This window comes from Balaenoptera physalus (assembly GCF_965194825.1).
Source record: "Balaenoptera physalus genome assembly, chromosome: 17".
Taxonomy (NCBI): domain Eukaryota; kingdom Metazoa; phylum Chordata; class Mammalia; order Artiodactyla; family Balaenopteridae; genus Balaenoptera; species Balaenoptera physalus.
In genome coordinates this window covers 41439041-41458442 of record NC_138895.1, presented here as the reverse complement: position 1 = coordinate 41458442, position 19402 = coordinate 41439041, and the positions used below count along the sequence as shown (strand labels likewise).

The 19402-nt window shown below is 37.7% G+C and overlaps 1 long non-coding RNA gene across 1 annotated transcript; it reads left to right on the top strand.

Annotated features, from left to right (window-relative positions):
- Nucleotides 1-345: 345 nt before the first annotated feature.
- Nucleotides 346-18721, top strand: LOC309647161. The gene is made up of 2 exons (XR_014255842.1): nucleotides 346-5184; nucleotides 5511-18721. It is a non-coding gene; the product is annotated as an uncharacterized lncRNA (long non-coding RNA).
- The last annotated feature ends 681 nt before the right edge of the window (nucleotides 18722-19402 follow it).

Here is a 19402-nt window from a genome sequence, read left to right as displayed (position 1 = left end):
ACATAGTCTCTGTTGCTTCTACACAACTCTGCCATTGTAGTGCAGGAACAGCCACAGACAATACATAAATGAAAGGGTGTGGCTGTGTTCAAATAAAATGCTATTTGTAAAAATAGGCAGCAGGCTAGATGTGGCTTGTGAGCTGTAGTTTGCTGACCTCTGTTTTATATCATTAGCATTGTAGCTACACAACTATATCTGTTTGTCAAAATTTTCAAATTCTTATCTTAAGATTGGTGAATTTTTACCTAAATTATACCTCAATAAAGCTGGGGTTTTATTGTTTGTTTGTTTACACCTCTCTAGGCTGTGAGCTGTCCAAGTTAAGGACCAAATCTCATATATATATATGTACTTTTAATAACCTGAGACAATGCATAGCAAAGACACATTCTTTTTTTTAAAATTAATTAATTAACTATTTTTTGGCTGCACTGGGTCTTTGTTGCTGGGCGAGGGTTTTCTCTAGTTGCGGCGAGAGGGGGTTACTCTTCATTGCAGCGCACAGGCTTCTTATCGTGGTGGCTTCTCTTGTTGCAGAACACAGGCTCTAGGCGCACAGGCTTCAGTAGTTGTGGCATTCAGGCTCAGTTGTTGTGACTCACAGGCTCTAGAGCGCAGGCTCAGTAGTTGTGGCACACGGGCTTAGTTGCTCCTCGGCATGTGGGATCTTCCTGGACCAGGGCTCGCACCCCTGTCCCCTGCGTTGGCAGATGGATTCTTAACAACTGCACCATGAAGGAAGTCTCAAAGCTGTTTTTTTAAGTGAAAAAGTCATATTGTCTGCAAAGAAAGAAAGCAAGGATTTTTAGTAAACTTAAAGTTATAGATTCTGTGTGGTCATTTTGGACCTTCGTTCCAGTAGATCAGCAAATAGATTAAAGAACCCTGATTATCAGGGACCCTATCAGCTGCCTCTAATAATGGCAGCACGGTGGAGTATGTCTGGAACTCAGGAGATTAACTGGGGCATTTCTTGCTACTTCCATATTCAGTAAAAACCATAAATGGGTAATTGCAGCAACAATGACCTGACAAGGGCCTGACAACTAAGGGCACAGACTCCTCAAGCATAAAGGTCTAGACTACCTCACCAGAGAAGCGACCAAGACAAGCTGAAGGGCAGGCTGAGGGAGAAAGAATATAGAAGGGGTAGTGGAAAGGGACTGATTGTAACCACATGCACTGCAATTTAACCCACTAAACCTTCTGGGGTTTCTTTGCTTGTTTTTGTTTTAGAATTGTGGTAAGCTATCAGTTTGAGCAAGCAGATACCAGGAGTGGACTGAGCAGGTAAGTTTGTGCTTCACTCATCTTGGATCTCACCACTCTGGTGTGCACCAGCCCACTTCTAATCACTAGTATCTTCATTTCTGTGCCTAAAGACCTTTCAGGCTTCTCCCAGAACTGTATTATATACTTGAAAGTTGTTAGGAGAGTAGAGTTTTAATGTTCTCACAGTTACATCAACAACAACAAAATGGTAATTATGTGAGGTGAAGGGGGTGTTAACTAACCTTATTGTGGAAAACAGTTCACAATATGCATGTGTATAAAAATCATCACAGTGTACACCTTATACTTACACAGTGTCAAGTCAATTATATTTCAGTAAAGCTGGGAAAAAGTGATCGGAGGGAGTTGGTGTGTCAGTGTTCTTTACCCATTGGGTGATATATATGGAGGAAAAGGGGAGGAAGTGGGGAAGAGAGAGGGAGAAGAAGAGGGAGAGGGGGAGAGAAGGAGAGAGAGGGAGAGAGATTTTAAGGAAGTTGGTTCATTGGTTCATGTAGGAGCTGGCAAGTATGTTGTTTATAATATAGGCCAGCAGGCTGGAAATTTAAAATATTGCAGGTGAGTTGATATTGCAGTCTTGAGTTGATATTGCAGCCTTGAGTCCAAAATCTGCAAGGCAGGCCAGCAGGCTAGAAATTTGGGCAGGGTTTTTATATCACTCTCTTGGGGCAGAGCTCTGTCTTCTTCAGGAAACCTCAGTCTTTGCTCTTAAGGCCTTCAACTGATTGGATGAGGCTCATGAACATTTTGTAGGGCAATCTGTTTTACTGAAAGTCTACTGATTGTAAATGTTAATCACATCTAAAAAATACTTTCACAGCAACATCTTGACTAATGTTTGACCAAATGACTGGACACCATAGCCTAGACAAGATGACACATAAAATTAGCCATCTCATGTGGCTTGTGTTTTATACTGTTTGACAGCATTTTCTCATGAAATGTAGCCTTTGTTGCCCATATGGTGACTTAACACACCCTTTATTGGCTTCCTTCTTTTCTGTTTGTCACTATATTACTCCAATACCTCCAAAAGAAACTATGTGCTTTTGAATACTTAAAAGAGTATTTTATTATTAAATTTTGAAATATTTATACAAATCAAATCTTCTGTAATAGATAAATTAGATAAATAAATAGATAATTTTTTGGATATTTCTTACAAACTATCATAGGTTTCAAATATTATTATGAATGCCATTGTATAGGGAGCTGAAGAGTCCTACAGACTCAGAGAATAAGAGATGCTCTCTGAGGTTTGCAGTCAAGGGGAGGTGGAGAGGAGAATATGGAGAACCACACTTCTGATCACATGCAGAGGTCCAGGATACCTCATATGAGCCTGGGGAAGAAGTTTAAAAACTGGAAAATACTTTGATGTGGCTTTTGAAGGATCCCAGCCAGCAGATTGGCAACAGCACAGTGGGACTCCCTGCAATTCCCTGGCATTGCAGGGCTGGTGTTGACAGTGATGCTGCAGGCTGTGTTGATGCTATCTTGAGACATATAACAAAACGTTTATTTGTCTTGCTATCCTGGGGAGGGAAGGCAAGCTGCTGAGGTATCACCTCATTTTAACTGCCTTTTCTTTTATCCAAAACTAGGGGACTGAGGGTGGGATACTGGAAGGAGAGTCAAATGCTATAAACTAATTGATTTATGTTAAAACCATTGAAAAAATTTATATGTCTAAATGCATGAATAAGCATGAGAGAACTCAGGGCTTTTGAAATCAAGGTAAACAAATAGATTAAGGAGTTAATGAAGTTAGATCTTCCTTTTTTCTCTAACCTCAATTTGGTAACCAAAGTCAAGAGACTTTAAATTTTATAGACCTTGGATAAATGGATAACACTTATATAAGATTTTACATTCCTAGGTGTAGAAAAATAACATTTATTTTACACAAATTAAATACCGCACATAGTGGTAAACTGAAGATGTTATAACTGTTGACTCAGTTAAGCTTCTCAGTAGTCCTATTACATATGTACTATTTTATACCCAATTTACAGAAGAGAAAACTGAGACGGAGAGATCAAGTAAATGTCACATTATGTAATTGGAACAGGCAGATTTGGAACTCAGATTGTCCTCCAAAGTTTTAAATTTATTAGGACATTATGCATAATTGAATGAAAGTATTACATAGTTACTGGTAATCCATTGGTTAAATATGGACTACTTCTTAGCAGGGTTTAACCTGGACATTGGAAACAGTTTAGCTCTCATGGTCAAGAGTTTTTCTTTGAGAGTAAACTTATAAATCTCTTACGTTGAACATTTGAAACCAAAGCCCTCCTTTCACATGCACAATAGCACAAATTCACAGTGACACTGATATTTTGATATCAAAATATTTGATATTTTGCTTCTATTTCATCTTAAGGAACATATCATGATAAGGGGTAAATGGAGAAGCTGAACAACTTTTCTTAGACCTAATGGGAATCCATAGTGGGCCCTTTATAAGCAGACATCACTGCTTGGCGCCAGCCTCAGCTAGGTTACATTAAATATTTTAAATATTGCATTATCTGTGATCCTAAGCAATTAAGAGACTCTCAATTCTTATAAAAGGAAACAAACAAAAAAAATGAACAATAGATTTAGCCAGATACTGTCATACAGAAGATAATGTTCTCTTTTCCCAAAAGTTCTGTGTGTCTATGACAGAGATTTGTCCTGAGCCAGCCTGGGAAAGCTCAGAGAGTCTCAGGGCCTTTAGCTCCGTCCCTTACTTCCTGACAGCTTAGAAAGTGCAGGGCAGTTGTTTCACTTTAGTGCTTGGTTTGTCCCATATTTGTTTTTGCGTCTCTGAGACAGTGACTACAGAGGATGTAGGAGGGAATGTCAAGTTGTTAATGATTTTGTTTCAGCCTACATCAAAAGATGTTTTCCAATGGCTAATCACTGTCAACCATTTAATGTGGATATAATTCAATTAAGAGCGCTTTATTTCCCTATGAAAATAACTAAGAACACCATTCTGTTGTGGTGGGCATCTTATTATACACAATGCAAAGGAAGTCTAGGAAATTGTTGTATTGGCCACCAGGAAATGGAGAAGAAACTATCAAACCTTCAGCAAAATAATCACTGGCTGGGGCAAAAACCGATTTGGTCTGACCCCATCTTAAATCAGTGGTAGTATGTACCATCAGAGACACAGTGATCTCACAAAACTTCCAAGCATTAATAAAATCTCTTTACACTTATATAATTATTTTTACATATTTATTGGAGTATAATTGCTTTACAATGTTGTGTTAGTTTCTGCTGTACAACAAAGTGAATCAGCTATAAGTATATATATATATATATATATATATATATATATATATATATATATATATATATATATATATATATATCTCCCCATATCCCTTCCCTCTTGAACCTCCCTCCCACTCTCCCTATCCCACCCCTTTAGGTTGTCACAAAGCACTGAGCTGATCTCCCTGTGCTATGCAGCAGCTTCCCACTAGCCATCCATTTTACCTTTGATAGGGTATATATGTCATTATTACTCTCTCACTTCACCCCAGCTTCCCCTCCCCTCCCCCACTGTGTCCTCAAGTCCATTCTCTGCATCTGTGTCTTTATTCCTGGACTGCCACTAGATCATCAGTACCATTAGTTTAGATGCCATATATATGCATTAGCATACGGTGTTTGTTTTTCTCTTACTGACATACTTCACTCTGTATGAGAGACACTATATCCATCCACCTCATTACAAATAACTCAATTTCGTTCCTTTTTAAGGCTGAGTAATATTACATTGTATATATGTGCCACATCTTCTTTATCCATTCATCTGCTGATGGACATGTAGGTTGCTTCAATGTCTTGGCTATTGTAAATAGTGCTGCAGGGAACATTGTGGTACATGTATCTTTTTTTTTTTTTTTTTTTTTTTTTTGTTCTTTTATTTATTTATTTATTTATTTATGACTGTGTTGAGTCTTCGTTTCTGTGCGAGGGCTTTCTCTAGTTGCGGCAAGTGGGGGCCACTCTTCATCGCGGTGCGTGGGCCTCTCACCATCGCGGCCTCTCTTGTTGCGGAGCACAGGCTCCAGACGCGCAGGCTCAGTAATTGTGGCTCACGGGCCCAGTTGCTCCGTGGCATGTGGGATCTTCCCAGACCAGGGCTAGAACCCATGTCCCCTGCATTGGCAGGCAGATTCTCAACCACTGCGCCACCAGGGAAGCCCCATGTATCTTTTTGAATTATGGTTTTCTCAGAGTATATGCCCGGGAGTGGGATTGCTGGGTCATATGGTAGTTCCATTTTTAGTTTTTTAAGAAACCTCCATACTGTTCTCCATAGTGGCTGTATAAATTTACATGCCCACCAACAGTGCAGGATGGTTCCCTTTTCTCCACACCCTTCCAGCATTTATTGTTTCTCGATTTTTTGATGATGGCCATTCTGACCAGTGTGAGGTGATACCTCATTGTAGTTTTGATTTGCATTTCTCTAATGATTAGTGATGTTGAGCATCTTTTCATGTGTTTGATGGCAATCTGTATATCTTCTTTGGAGAATGTCTATTTAGGTTTTCTGGCCAGTTTTGGATTGAGCTGTTTGTTTTTTTGATATTGAGCTGCATGAGCTGCCTGTATATTTTGGAGATTAATCCTTTGTAAGTTGCTTCATTTGCAAATATTTTCTCCCATTCAGAGGGTTGCTTTTCATCTTGTTTATGGTTTCCTTTGCTGTACAAAAGCTTGTAAATTTCACTAGGTCCCATTTGTTTATTTTTGTTTTTATTTCCACTACTCAAGGAGGTAGGTCAAAAAAGATCTTGCTGTGATTTATGTCATAGAGTGTTCTGCCTATGTTTTCCTCTTAGAGTTTTATAGTGTCTGGCCTTACATTTAGGTCTTTAATCCATTTTGAGTTTATTTTTGTGTATGGTGTTAGGAAGTGTTCTAATTTTATTCTTTTACATGTAGCTGTCAAGTTTTCCCAGCACCACTTACTGAAGCAGCTGTCTTTTCTCCATTGTATATTCTTGCCTCGTTTGTCAAAGATAAAGTGACCATAAGTGTGGGTTTATTTCTGGGCTTTCTATCCTGTTCCATTGTTATATATTTTTGTTTTTGTGTCAGTACCATACTATCTTGATTACAGTAGCATTGTAGTATAGTCTGAAGTCAGGGAGCCTGATTCCTCCAGCTCCGTTTTTCTTTCTCAAGATTGCTTTGGTTATTCGGGGTCTTTTGTGATTCCATACAAATTGTTAACTTTTTTTTGTTCTAGTTCTGTGAAAAATACCATTGGTAATTTGATAGAGATTGCATCGAACCTGTAGATTGCTTTGGGGAGTATAGTCACTTTGACAATGTTGAGTCTTCCAATCCAAGAACATGGTATATCTCTCCATCTATTAGTATCGTCTTTGATTTTTTTCATCAGTGTCTTACAGTTTTCTGCATACAGGTCTTTTGCCTCCTTAGATTTATTCCTAGGTATTTTATTTTTTTGTTGCAATGATAAATGGGAGTGTTTCCTTAATTTCTCTTTCAGATTTTTCTCTGTTAGTGTATAGGAATGTAAGTGATTTCTGTGCATTAATTTTGTATCCTGCTAATTTAAGAAATTCATTGGATAGCTTTAGTAGTTTTTTGGTAGTGACTTTAGGATTTTCTATGTATAGTATCACGTCATCTGCAAACAGTGACAGTTTTACTTCTTTTCCAATTTGGATTCCTTTTATTTCTTTTTCTTCTCTGATGGCCATGGCTAAAACTTCCAAAACTATGTTGAATAATTGTGGTGAGAGTGGGCACCCTTGTCTTGTTCATGATCTTAGAGGAAATGCTTTCAGTTTTTCACTGTTGAGAATGATGTTGGCTGTGTGTTTGTCATAAATGGCCTTTATTATGTTGAGGTAGGTTCCCTCAATGCCCACTGTTTGGAGAGTTTCTATCATAAATGGGTGATGAAATTTGTTAAGCGGAGACATTCAAGATGGTGGAAGAGTAAGACGTGGAGATCACCTTCCTCCCCACAAATACATCAGAAATATATCTACATGTGGAACACTCCTACAGAACACCTACTGAATGCTGGCAGAAGACCTCAGACTTCCCAAAAGGCAAGAAACTCCCCACGTACCTGGGTAGGGCTAAAGAAAAAAGGAAAAACAGAGACAAAAGAATATGGACAGGACCTGCACCTCAAGGAGGGAGCTGTGAAGGAGGAAAAGTTTCCACACACTAGGAAGCCCCTTCACTGATAGAGATGGTGGGTGATGGGGGGGAAGCTTTGGAGCCACGAAGGAGAGTGCAGCAACAGGAGTGCAGAGGACAAAGTGGAGAGATTCCTGCACAGAAGATCACTGCCGACCAGCACTCACAGACTGAGAGGCTTGTCTGCTCACCTGCCGAGATGGGTTGGGACTGGGAGCCGAGGCTCCAGCTTCGGAGGTCAGATCCCAGGGAGAGGACGGGTGTTGGCTGTGTGAACACAGCCTGAAGGGGGCTAGTGCGCCACAGCTAGCCAGAAGGGAGTCCGGGAAGATGTCTGGAACTCCCTAAGAGGCAAGAGACCATTGTTTCAGGGTGCACGAGGAGAGCAGATTCAGAGCACCACCTAAATGAGCTCCAGAGATGTGCACAAGCCACGGCTATCAACATGGGACACCAGATGGGCATGAAACAGTAAGGCTGCTGCTGCAGCCACCAAGAAGCCAGTGTGCAAGCACAGGTCACTATCCACACCTCCCCTCCTGGGAGCCTGTGCAGCCCACCACTGCCAGGGTCACGTGATCCAGGAACAACTTCCCCAGGAGAATACATGTGCACCTGTTGCAACGTCACGCCAGCCTCTGTCACTGCAGGCTCACCCCGCATTCTGTATCCCGCCCTTCTCCTGGCCTGAGTGAGCCAGAGCCCCCTAATCAGCTGCTCCTTTAACCCTGTCCTGTCTGGGCAGGAACAGATGCCCTCAGGTGACCTACACATAGAGGCGGGGCCAATCCAAAGCTGAACCCCAGCACCTGAGGGAAAAAAGAAGAGAAAGGGAAATTTCTCCCAGCAGCATGAGGAGCAGCAGATTAAATCTCCACAATCAACTTGATGTACCCTGTATCTGAGGAATAACTGAATAGACAATGAATCATCTTAAAATTGCAGTGGTGGAATTTGGGAGCAACTGTAGACTTGGGGTTTGCTGTATGCGACTGACTGGTTTCGGGTTTTATGTTATCTCAGTTTAGTATTTACACTTTATTATCATTGGTAGATTTGTTTATTGATTTGGCTGCTCTCTTCCTTTTTTGTTTAATACAGATATATATATATTTTCCTTTTTCAATTTTTGTGAGTGTGTATTTGTATGCTTCTTTGTGTGATTGTGTCTGTATATCTGTGCTTTTATCATTTGTCCTATGGTTCTGTCTGTCCGTTTTTAAATTTTTTTTTTAATATAGCACATGTTCTCATTGCTGAATTTGCTTTTATGGTTTGGTTTCTCTCTTCTCTCTTTCTTTTTTTTCGTTTTTTATTACTTTTTAATTTTTTAATTTTTAATAAATTTTTATTTTTATTTTAATAACTTTATTTCTTTTTATTTTACTTTTTTTCTTTATTTCTTTTGTTCTCTCTTTTGTTCTGAGCCATGTGTCTGACAGGTTTTGGTGCTTTGGGCAGGTGTCAGACCTGTGTCTCTGAGGTGGGAGAGCCAAGTTCAGGATATTGGTTCACCAGAGACCTCCCAGCTCCATGTAATATCAAACAGTGTAAGCTCTCCCAGAGACCTCCATCTCAATGCTAAGGCGCAGCTCCACTCAATGACCAGTAAGCTACAGTGCTGCACACCTTATGCCAAAAATCTAGCAAGACAGGAACACAACTCCACCCATTAGCAGAGAGACGACCTAAAATTATAATAAGGTCACAGAAAACCCAAAACACACCATCGGACGTGGTAGTGCCCACCAGAAAGACAAGATGCAGCTCATCCACCAGAACACAGGCACTAGTCTCCTCCACCAGGAAGCCTACACAGCCCATTGAACAAAACTTAGCAACTGGGGGCAGACACCCAAACAATGGGAAATATGAACCTGCAGCCTGTGAAAAGGAGACCCAAAACACAGTAAGTTAAGCAAAATGAGAAAACAAACACAACAGCAGATGAAGGAGCAGGGTAAAAACCCACCAGACCTAACAAATGAAGAGGAAATAGGCAGTCTATATGAAAAGGAATTCAGAGTAATGATAGCAAAGATGATCCAAAATCATGGAAATAGAATGGAGAAAATACAAGAAACGTTTAACAAGGACCTAGAAGAACTAAAGAGTAAACAAACAATGATGAACAACACAATAAATGAAATTAAATATTCTCAGGAAGGAATGAAGAACAGAATAACTGAGGGAGAAGAATGGATAAGTGATCTCGACAATAAAAGAGTGGAAATAACTACTGCAGAGCAGAATAAAGAAAAAGAATGAAAAGAACTGAGGACAGTCTCAGAGACGTCTAGGACAACATTAAACACACAAACATTTGAATTATATGGGTCTCAGAAGAAGAAGAGAAAAAGGAAGGGACTGAGAAAATATTTTAAGAGATTACAGTTGAAAACTTACCTAGAATGGGAAAGGAAATAGTCAATCAAGTCCAGGAAGTGCAGAGAGTCCCATACAGGATAAATCCAAGGAGAAACATGCCAAGACACATATTAATTCAAACTATCAAAAATTAAATACAAAGAACAAATATTAAAAGCAGCAAGGGAAACATAACAAAAAAATACAAGGGAATCCTTGGTAAACAGCTGATCATAACAAATAAATACAAGGGAATCCAGGTAAACAGCTGATCTTTCAGCAGAAACTCTGCAAGCCAGAAGGGAGTGGCAGGACATATTTAAAGTGATGAAAGGGAAACACCTACAACCAAGATTACTCTATCCAGCAAGGATCTCATTCCTATTTGACAGAGAAATGAAAATCTTTACAGACAAGTAAAAGCAAAGACAGTTCAGCACCACCAAACAAGCTTTACAACAAATGCTAAAGGAACTTCTCTAGGCAGGAAACACAAGAGAAGGAAAAGACCTACAATAACAAACCCAAAACAATTAAGGAAATGATGATAGGAACATACATATCAATAATTACCTTAAATATGTATCAATTCAATGTTCCCACCAAAGACATAGACTGGCTGAATGGATACCAAAACAAGACATGTATATATGCTGTCTACAAGAGATGCAGTTCACACCTAGGGACACATACAGACAGAACGTGAAGGGATGGAAAAAGATATTCCATGCAAAAGGACATCAAAAGAAAGCTGGAGTAGCAATTCTCATATCAGACAAAATAGACTTTAAAATAAAGACTATTGCAATAGACAAAGAAGGACACTACATAATGATCAAGGGATCAATCCAAGAAGATATAAAAATTGTAAATATTTATGCACCAAACATAGGAGCACCTAAGGAGCACATAGGCAAATGTTAACAGCCATAAAAGAGGAAATCGACAGTAACACAATCATACAAGGGGAATTTACCACACTACTTTCACCAATGCACAGATCATTCAAAATGAAAATAAATAAGGAAACACAAGCTTTAAAGGATACATTAAACAAGGGGGACTTAATTGACATTTATAGGACATTCCATCCAAAAACAACAGAAAACACTTTCTTCTCAAATACTCATGGAACATTCTCCATGATAGATCATATCTTGGGTTACAAATCAAGCCTTGGTAAATTTAAGAAAATTGAAATCATATCAAGTATCTTTTCCGACCACCATGCTATGAGATCAGATATCAATTACAGGAAAAAATCTGCAAAAAATAAAAATATATGGAGGCTAAACAATACACTACTTAATAACCAAAAGATCACTGAAGAAATCAGAGGAAATCAAAAAATACCTAGAAACAAATGACAATGAAATCATGATGACCCAAAACCGATGGGATGCAGCAAAAGCAGTTATAAGAGGGAAGTTTATAGCACTACAATCCTGCCTCAAGAAACAAGAAACATCTCATATAAACAACCTAACCTTACACCTAAAGCAAGTAGAGAAAGCAGAACAAAAAAACCCCAAAGTTAGCAGAAGGAAAGAAATCATAAAGATCAGATCAGAAATAAATGAAAAAGAAATGATAGAAAAGATCAATAAAACTAAAAGCTTGTTCTTTCAGAAGATGAACAAAATTGATAAACCATTAGCCAGGATCATCAAGACAAAATGGGAGAAGACTCAAATCAATAGAATTAGAAACAAAAAGGAGAAGTAACAACTGACGTTGCAGAAATACCAAGGATCATGAGAGATTACTACAAGCAACTATATGCCAATAAAATGGACAACCTGGAAGAAATGGACAAATTCTTAGAAAAGCACAACCTTCTGAGACTGAACCAGGAAGAAATAGAAAATATAAACAGACAAATCACAAGCACTGAAATTGAGACTGTGATTAAAAATCTTCCAAAAAAAAAAAAAAAAACCTGCAGGACCAGATGGCTTCACAGGAGAATTCTATCAAACATTTTCAGAAGAGCTAACACCTATCCCTCTCAAAGTCTTCCAAAATACAGCAGAAGGAGGAGCACTCCCAAACTCATTGTACAAGGCCACCATCACCCTGATACCAAAACCAGACAAAGATGTCACAAAGAAAGAAAACTGTAGGCCAATATCACTGATAAACATAGATGCAAATATCCTCAACAAAATACTAGCAAACATAATCTAACAGCATATTAAAAAGATCATACACCATGATCAAGTGGGTTTTATTCCAGGAAGGCAAGGTTCTTCAATATATGCAAATCAATCAATGTGATACACCATATTAATAAATTGAGGGAGAAAAACCATATGATCATCTCAGTAGATGCAGAAAAAGCTCTCAACAAAATTCAACACCCATTTACAATAAAAACCCTCCAGAAAGTAGGCATAGAGGGAACTTACCTCCACATAATAAAATCCATATATGACAAACCCACAGCCAACATCGTTCTCAGTGGTGAAAAACTGCAACAATTTCCTCTAAGATCAGGACCAAAACAAGGTTGTCCACTCTTACCACTATTATTCCACATAGTTTTGGAAGTTTTAGCCACAGCAATCAGAGAAGAAAAAGAAATAAAAGGAATCCAAATCGGAAAAGAAGAAGTAAAGCTGTCACTGTTTGCAGATGACATGTTACTATACATAGAGAATCCTAAAGATGTTACGAGAAAACTACTAGAGTTAATCAATGAATTTGGTAAAGTAGCAAGTACAAAATTAATGCACAGAATTCTCTTGCATTCCTATACACTAATGATGAAAAATTTGAAAGAGAAATTAAGGAAACACTCCCATTTACCATTGCAACAATAAGAATAAAATACCTAAGAATAAACCTACCTAAGGAGACAAAAGACCTATGTGCAGAAAAGTATAAGACACTGATGAAAGAAATTAAAGATGATACAAACAGATGGGGAGATATACCATGTTCTTGGACTGGAAGCTTCAACATTGTGAAAATGACTATACTACCCAAAGCAACCTACAAATTCACTGCAATCCCTATCAAACTACCAATGGCATTTTTCACAGAATTAGAAGGAAAAATTTCAGTTTGTATGGAAATACAAAAGACCCCGAATAGCCAAAGCAATCTTGAGAAAGAAAAATGGAGCTGGAGGAATCAGGCTCCCAGACTTCAGACTATACTACAAAGATTCAGTAATCAAGACAGTATGGTACTGGTTACACAAACAGAAATATACATCAATGGAATAGGATATGAAGCCCAGAGATAAACCCACGCACATATGGTCACCTATTTTTGATAAAAGAAACAAGAATATACAATGCAGAAAAGACAGCTTCTTCAATAAGTGGTGGAAAAACCGGACAGCTACATGTAAAGAATGAATTTAGAACACTTCTTAACACCATTCAAAAAAACAAACGCAAAATAAATTAAAAACCTAAATGTAAGGCCAGACACTATAAACCTCTTAGAGGAAAACATAGGCAGAACACTCTATGACATAAATCACAGCAAGACCCTTTTTGACCCACCTCCTAGAGAAATGGAAATTAAAACAAAAATAAGCAAATGGAACTTAAGAGCTTTTGCATTGCAAAGGAAACCATAAACAAGATGAAAAGACAACCCTCAGAATGGGAGAAAATATTTGCAAATGAAGCAACTGACAAAGGATTAATCTCCAAAATTTACAAGCAGCTCATGCAGCTCAATATCAGAAAAACAAACAACTCAATCCAAAAATGAGCAGACCACCTAAATAGAGATTTCTCCAAAGAAGATATACAAATTGCCAAAAACCCCATGAAAGGATGTTGAACATCACTAATCATTTGAGAAGTGCAAATCAAAACTACAATGTGGTATCACCTCACCCCAGTAAGAATGGCCATCATCAGAAAATCTACAAACAATAAATGCTGGGAGGGTGTGGAGAAAAGGGAACCCTCCCACTGTTGGTGGGAATGTAAATTGATAGAGCCACTATGGTGAACACCATGGATGTTCCTTAAAAAACTAAAAATAGAACTACCATATGGCCTAGCAATCTCACTACTGGGCATATACCCTGAGAAAACCATAATTCAAAAAGGGTTATGTACCACAATGTTCATTGCACCTCTTTTTATAATAGCCAGGATATGGAAGCAATCTAAGTGTCCATTGAGAGATGAATGGATAAAGAAGCTGTGACACATATATACAATGGAATATTACCTAGCCATAAAAAGAAACAAGATTGAGTTATTTGTAGTGAGGTACATGGACCTAGAGACTGTCATACAGAGTGAAGTAAGTCAGGAAGAGAAAAACAAATACCGTATGCTAACACGTATATATGGAATCTAAAAAAAAAAAAAAGTTTCTGAAGAACCTAGGGGCAGAACAGGTATAAAGACTCACATGTAGAGAATGGACTTTAGGACATGGGGAAGGGAAGGGTAAGCTGGAATGAAGTGAGAGATTGGCCTGGACTTATATATATTACCAAATGTAAAATAGATAACTAGTGGGAAGCAGTCACATAGCACAGGGAGATCAGCTCAGTGTTCTGTGACCACCTAGAGTGGTGGGGTAGGGAGGATGGGAGGGAGATGCAAGATGGAGGAGATATGTGGATATATGTATATGTATAGCTGATTCACTTTGTTATAAAGCAGAAACTAACAAACCATTGTAAAGCAATTATACTCCAATAAAGATTTTTTTAAAAAAAGAAAGTTTTGGAAAGGTTTTTCTGCATCTATTGAGATTGTCATATGGTTTTTATCCTTCAGTTTGTTAATATGGCGTATCAAATTGATTGATTTGCATATATTGAAGTACGCTTGCATTCCTGGGAGAAAGCCCACTTGATCATGATGTATGATCCTTTTAATGTGTTGTTGTATTCTGTTTGCCAGTATTTTGTTAAGAATTTTTGCATCTCTGTTCATCAGTGATATGGTCCTGTAATTTTCTTTTTTTGTGACACCTTTGTCTGGTTTTGTTATCAGGGTGATGGTGGCCTTGTTGAATGAGTTTGGCAGTATTCCTCCCTCTGCTGTATTTTGGAAGAGCTTAAGAGCATAGGTGTTAACTTTTCTTAAATCTTTGATTGAATTTGCCTGTGAAGCCATCTGACCTTTTGGTTTTGTTTGTTGGCAGGTTTTTAATCACATTTTCAATTTCAGTGCTTGTGATTGGTCTGTTTATATTGTCTATTTCTTCCTGGTTCAGTCTTGGAAGGTTGTACTTTCTAAGAATTTGTCCATTTTATTGGCATATAGTTACTTGTAGTAGTCTCTCATGATCTTCTGTAGCTCTGCAGTGTCAGTTGTTACTTCTTTTCCATTTCTAACTCTATTGATTTGAGTATTTTTCCTTTTCTTTCCTGATGAGCCTGGCTAATGGTTTATCAATTTTATTATCCTCTCAAAGGATCCACTTTTAATTTTATTGATCTTTGTTATTGTTTACTTCATTTCTTTTTCATATATTTCTGATCTGATCTTTATGATATCTTTCCTTCTGCTATTTTTGGGTTTTTTTTCCTATTGTTCTTATTTTTATTTATTTATTTTTTACAGCAGGTGGTTATTAGTTATCTATTTTATACATATTATTGTATTTTTTTTTGTTTTTCTTCTTCTTTCTCTAATTGTTTTAGGTATAATATTAGGTTGTGTATTTGAGGTTTTTGTTGTTTTTTGAGGTAGGGTTGTATTGCTATGAACTTCCCTCTTAGAACTGCTTTTGCTGCATCCCATAGGTTTTGGATCGTGTTGTTCTTGTCATTTGTCTGTAGGTATTTTTCGATTTCCATTTTGATTTCTTCAGTGGTCTCTTGGTTTTTTAGTAGTGTGTTGTTTAGCCTCCATGTATTTGTATTTTTTTTACAATTTTTTTTCCAATAATTGATATTTAGTTTCATAGACTTGTTGTGAGAAAAGATGCTTTATATGACTTCAATTTTCTTAAATTTATCTAGGTTAATTTGTGACCCACGATGTGATCTATCCTGGAGAATGTTCCATGTGCCCTTGAGTAGAAAGTGTAATCTGCTCTTTTTGGATGGAATGTCCTGTAAATATCAATTACATACATCTGGTCTAATGTGTCATTTTAAACTTGTGTTTCCTTATTTTTTTCTTTTTGGATGATTTGTCCATTGGTGTATGTGGGGTGTTAAAGTCCCCTACCATTATTGTGTTACTGTCAATTTCCTCTTTTATGGCTGTCAGCATTTGCCTTATGTATTGTGGTGCTCCTATGTTGGGTGCATATATATTTATAATTGTTATATCTTCTTCTTGTATTGATCCCTTGATCATTATGTCGTGTCCTTCTTTGTCTCTTGTAATAATCTTTATTTTAAATTCTTTTTTTCCCCTGGTATTAGAATTGCTACTCCAGCTTTCTTTTGATTTCCATTTGCATTGAATATATTTTTCCATCCCCTCACTTCAGTGTGTATGTGTCCCTAGGTCTGAAGTGGGTCTCTTGACAGCATACATATAGGTCTTGTTTTTGAATCCATTTAGCCAGTCTGTGTGTTTCGTTTGGAGAATTTAATCTATTCACATTAAAGGTAATTATTGATATGTATGTTCCTATTACCATTTTCTTAATTGTTTTGGGTTTGTTTTTGTAGGTCCTTTTCTTCTCGTGTTTCCCGCTTAGAGAAGTTCCTTTAGCATTTGTTGTAGAGCTTGTTTGGTGGTGCTGAATTCTCTTAACGTTTGCTTGTCTGTAAAGCTTTTGATTTCTCCATTGCATTTGAATGAGATCCTCACTGGGTAGAGTAAGCTTTGTTTTAGTTTTTTCTTTTTCATCTCTTTAAATATATCCTGCCCCTCCCTTCTGGCCAGCAGAGTTTCTGCTGAAAAATCAGCTGTTAACATTATGGGGATTCCCTTTTATGTTATTTGTTGCTTTTCTTTTGCTGCTTTTAATATTTTTTCTTTGAATTTAATTTTTGATAATTTGTTTAATATGTGTCTTGGCATGTTTCTCCTTGGGTCTGTCTGGTATGGGACTCTGCTCTTCTAGGACTTGATTTTCTATTTCCTTTCCCATGTTATGGAAGTTTTCAAGTAAAATCTCTTCAAATATTTTCTCATACCCTTTCTTTTTCCTTTCTTCTTCTGGGACCCCTATAATTTGAATGTTGGTGTGTTTAATATTGTCCCAGATGTCTATGAGACATCTTTTCATTCTTCTTTCTTTATTCTGCTCCATGGCAGTTATTTCCACAATTGTATCTCCAGTTCACTTATTCATTCTTCTGCCTCCATTATTCTGCTATTGTTTCCTTCTAGAATATTTTAAATTTCATTTATTGTGTTGTTCATCACTGTTTGTTTTTTCTTTAGTTCTTCTAGGTCCTTGTTAAACGTTTCTTGTATTTTCTCTCTTCTATTTCCAAGATTTTGCATCATGTTTACTATCATTATTCTGAATTCTTTTTCAGGTAGTTTACCTATTTCCTCATCATTTTTTTGCTCTTGTGGGTTTTTTATCTTCTCCTTTGCCTGTAAGATATTTCTCTGTCTTCTCATTTTGTCTAATTTACAGTATTTGAGGTCTCCTTTCCCTAGGCTGCAGGGTCATAGTTCCTCTTTCTTCTGTTCTCTGCCCCTGCTGGATACGTTGGTCCAGTGGCTTGCATAGGCTTCCTAGTGGGAGGGACTTGTGCCTGTGTTCTGGCAGGTGGAACCTGCCAGGTGGAGTCTTTTCCCTCTGATCAGCAGGGCCATGTCAGGTGGTGTATTTTGGGGTGTTTGTGAACTTAGTATGACTTTAGGTAGTGTGTGTGATGAGTGGGTTTGTGTTCCTGTCCTGTTTGTTGTTTGTTGTTAGACGTCCAGTGTTGATAGATGCTGACTCTTGGGTGGAGCCAGGTCTTGGATTCAGATAGAAACCTCTGTTCAAGCTCTCGGTGATTAGTCTTCTCTGGGGCCAGCAATTCTCTAGTTTTCCAGTGTCCTGAACTCATTATTCTCACACCAGAGCCTTGGGGCCGACTTCTGGTCGAGGAAGTAAGACCCCACAAGTTTCTCCTCCTGGAAATAAAGGGGATTAAAAAAAAAGACTAACAAAACCCCAGAAAAATGGTAAAAAGTAAAATCAAAGAAATAAAAACAGAAACAAGGAAGCATGCACACACACAAAAGAAACATAAAACAAAAAACAGGAGAATAACCAGACAAACCCAAGAACAGAATCAAACAATTAAAAAGAAAACTGACAAAAACACAAAACCAAAAGCAAAACCAGAGTGCCCACTGAAGAATTATGTAAAAAAAGAAAACAAACTGATGAAAATGATAAAAAAAGAAAGAAAGAAAAAGAGAAAGGGGAAAAAACACAGAACAACAGAGGAGCAACGTGGAAATATAAATATAAAAAAAGAAAATAGAAAATATATTAGAGAAAAAAAGACAAACAAAAACCGAGAGAAATGGTAAAAACCAAATCGAAAAAAACAAAAACAGAAAGAAGGAAACACACACATGCAAAACAAACAAAAACAGAACCAGATAAAACAAAAAGAAGAGAATAACTAGACAAATAGAAGAACTCAAAAAGAAAATCAAACAGTTAGGATCAAAAGTAACCAAAACACAAAACCTGAAAACAAAAGCAAAGCAGTGTGCCAACTGAAGAATAAAGCAAGGAAACAGAACAAACTGATACAAATCATTTAAAAAATAATAATAATAAAATAAAATAAAAAGGGAAAAAACACAAGACAACAGAAAAGCAAAGTAGAAATGGAAATATTAAAAAAATAAAAATATACTAAAGAACAAGAAGAAGACAAAAATTAGGGAAAAGAACACAAAGCAACAGAAAAGCAAAGTAAAAATAGAAATATATAAAAAATAAAAAATATATTATAAAAGTGAAAACCCCAAAAGACAAAAAAAACCAAACTAAAACAACAAACAAAGAAAAAAAACCCAGAACCAACAACAGAATGAATCAAATCATAATAAAATTAATAGTAATAATTAGGTTTCCATGGGGTCTCAGCTGTAAGTGTTCTTGCACATGCTGTGAGACACAGCCCACCTCCACCTCTCCAAGAAGCTCTCCTCTGCCTCTAGGCTGGTCTCTGGACCTTCTGTGGGCCCTGTGTGGACCACTCAGACTCTGATCTGGCCCAGTTCTTGCGTGTGTTTTCCCCCAAAGTCCACAGCTGCCAGAGCTAGACTGTTTTCATTTGTGGGAACACTCATTGTCTACTCAGATATTCCATAGACACAGGGTCTACCTAACTGATTGTGGGGATTTAATCTGCAGCTTGTACAGCTGATGGGAAGATTTTTGATCTTCTTCCTTAGTTGCCCCATCCCTGAGGTTCAGCTTTGGTTTTATCCCCACTTCAGTGTGTGATTCACCCACAGGAGTCTCGCCCTGAGGCTGCCTTGGAGCTCTTGGATCTGCCCCAGTGAGGACAGGGCACAGAGGTCATATGACTTCTTGGATCTCAGGAGCCCCAGTGGCACCAAATGTGCAGGGAAGCCGGCAGCCACTGGCACAAGAGATATGACCCTAGTGAGGGCCTTTT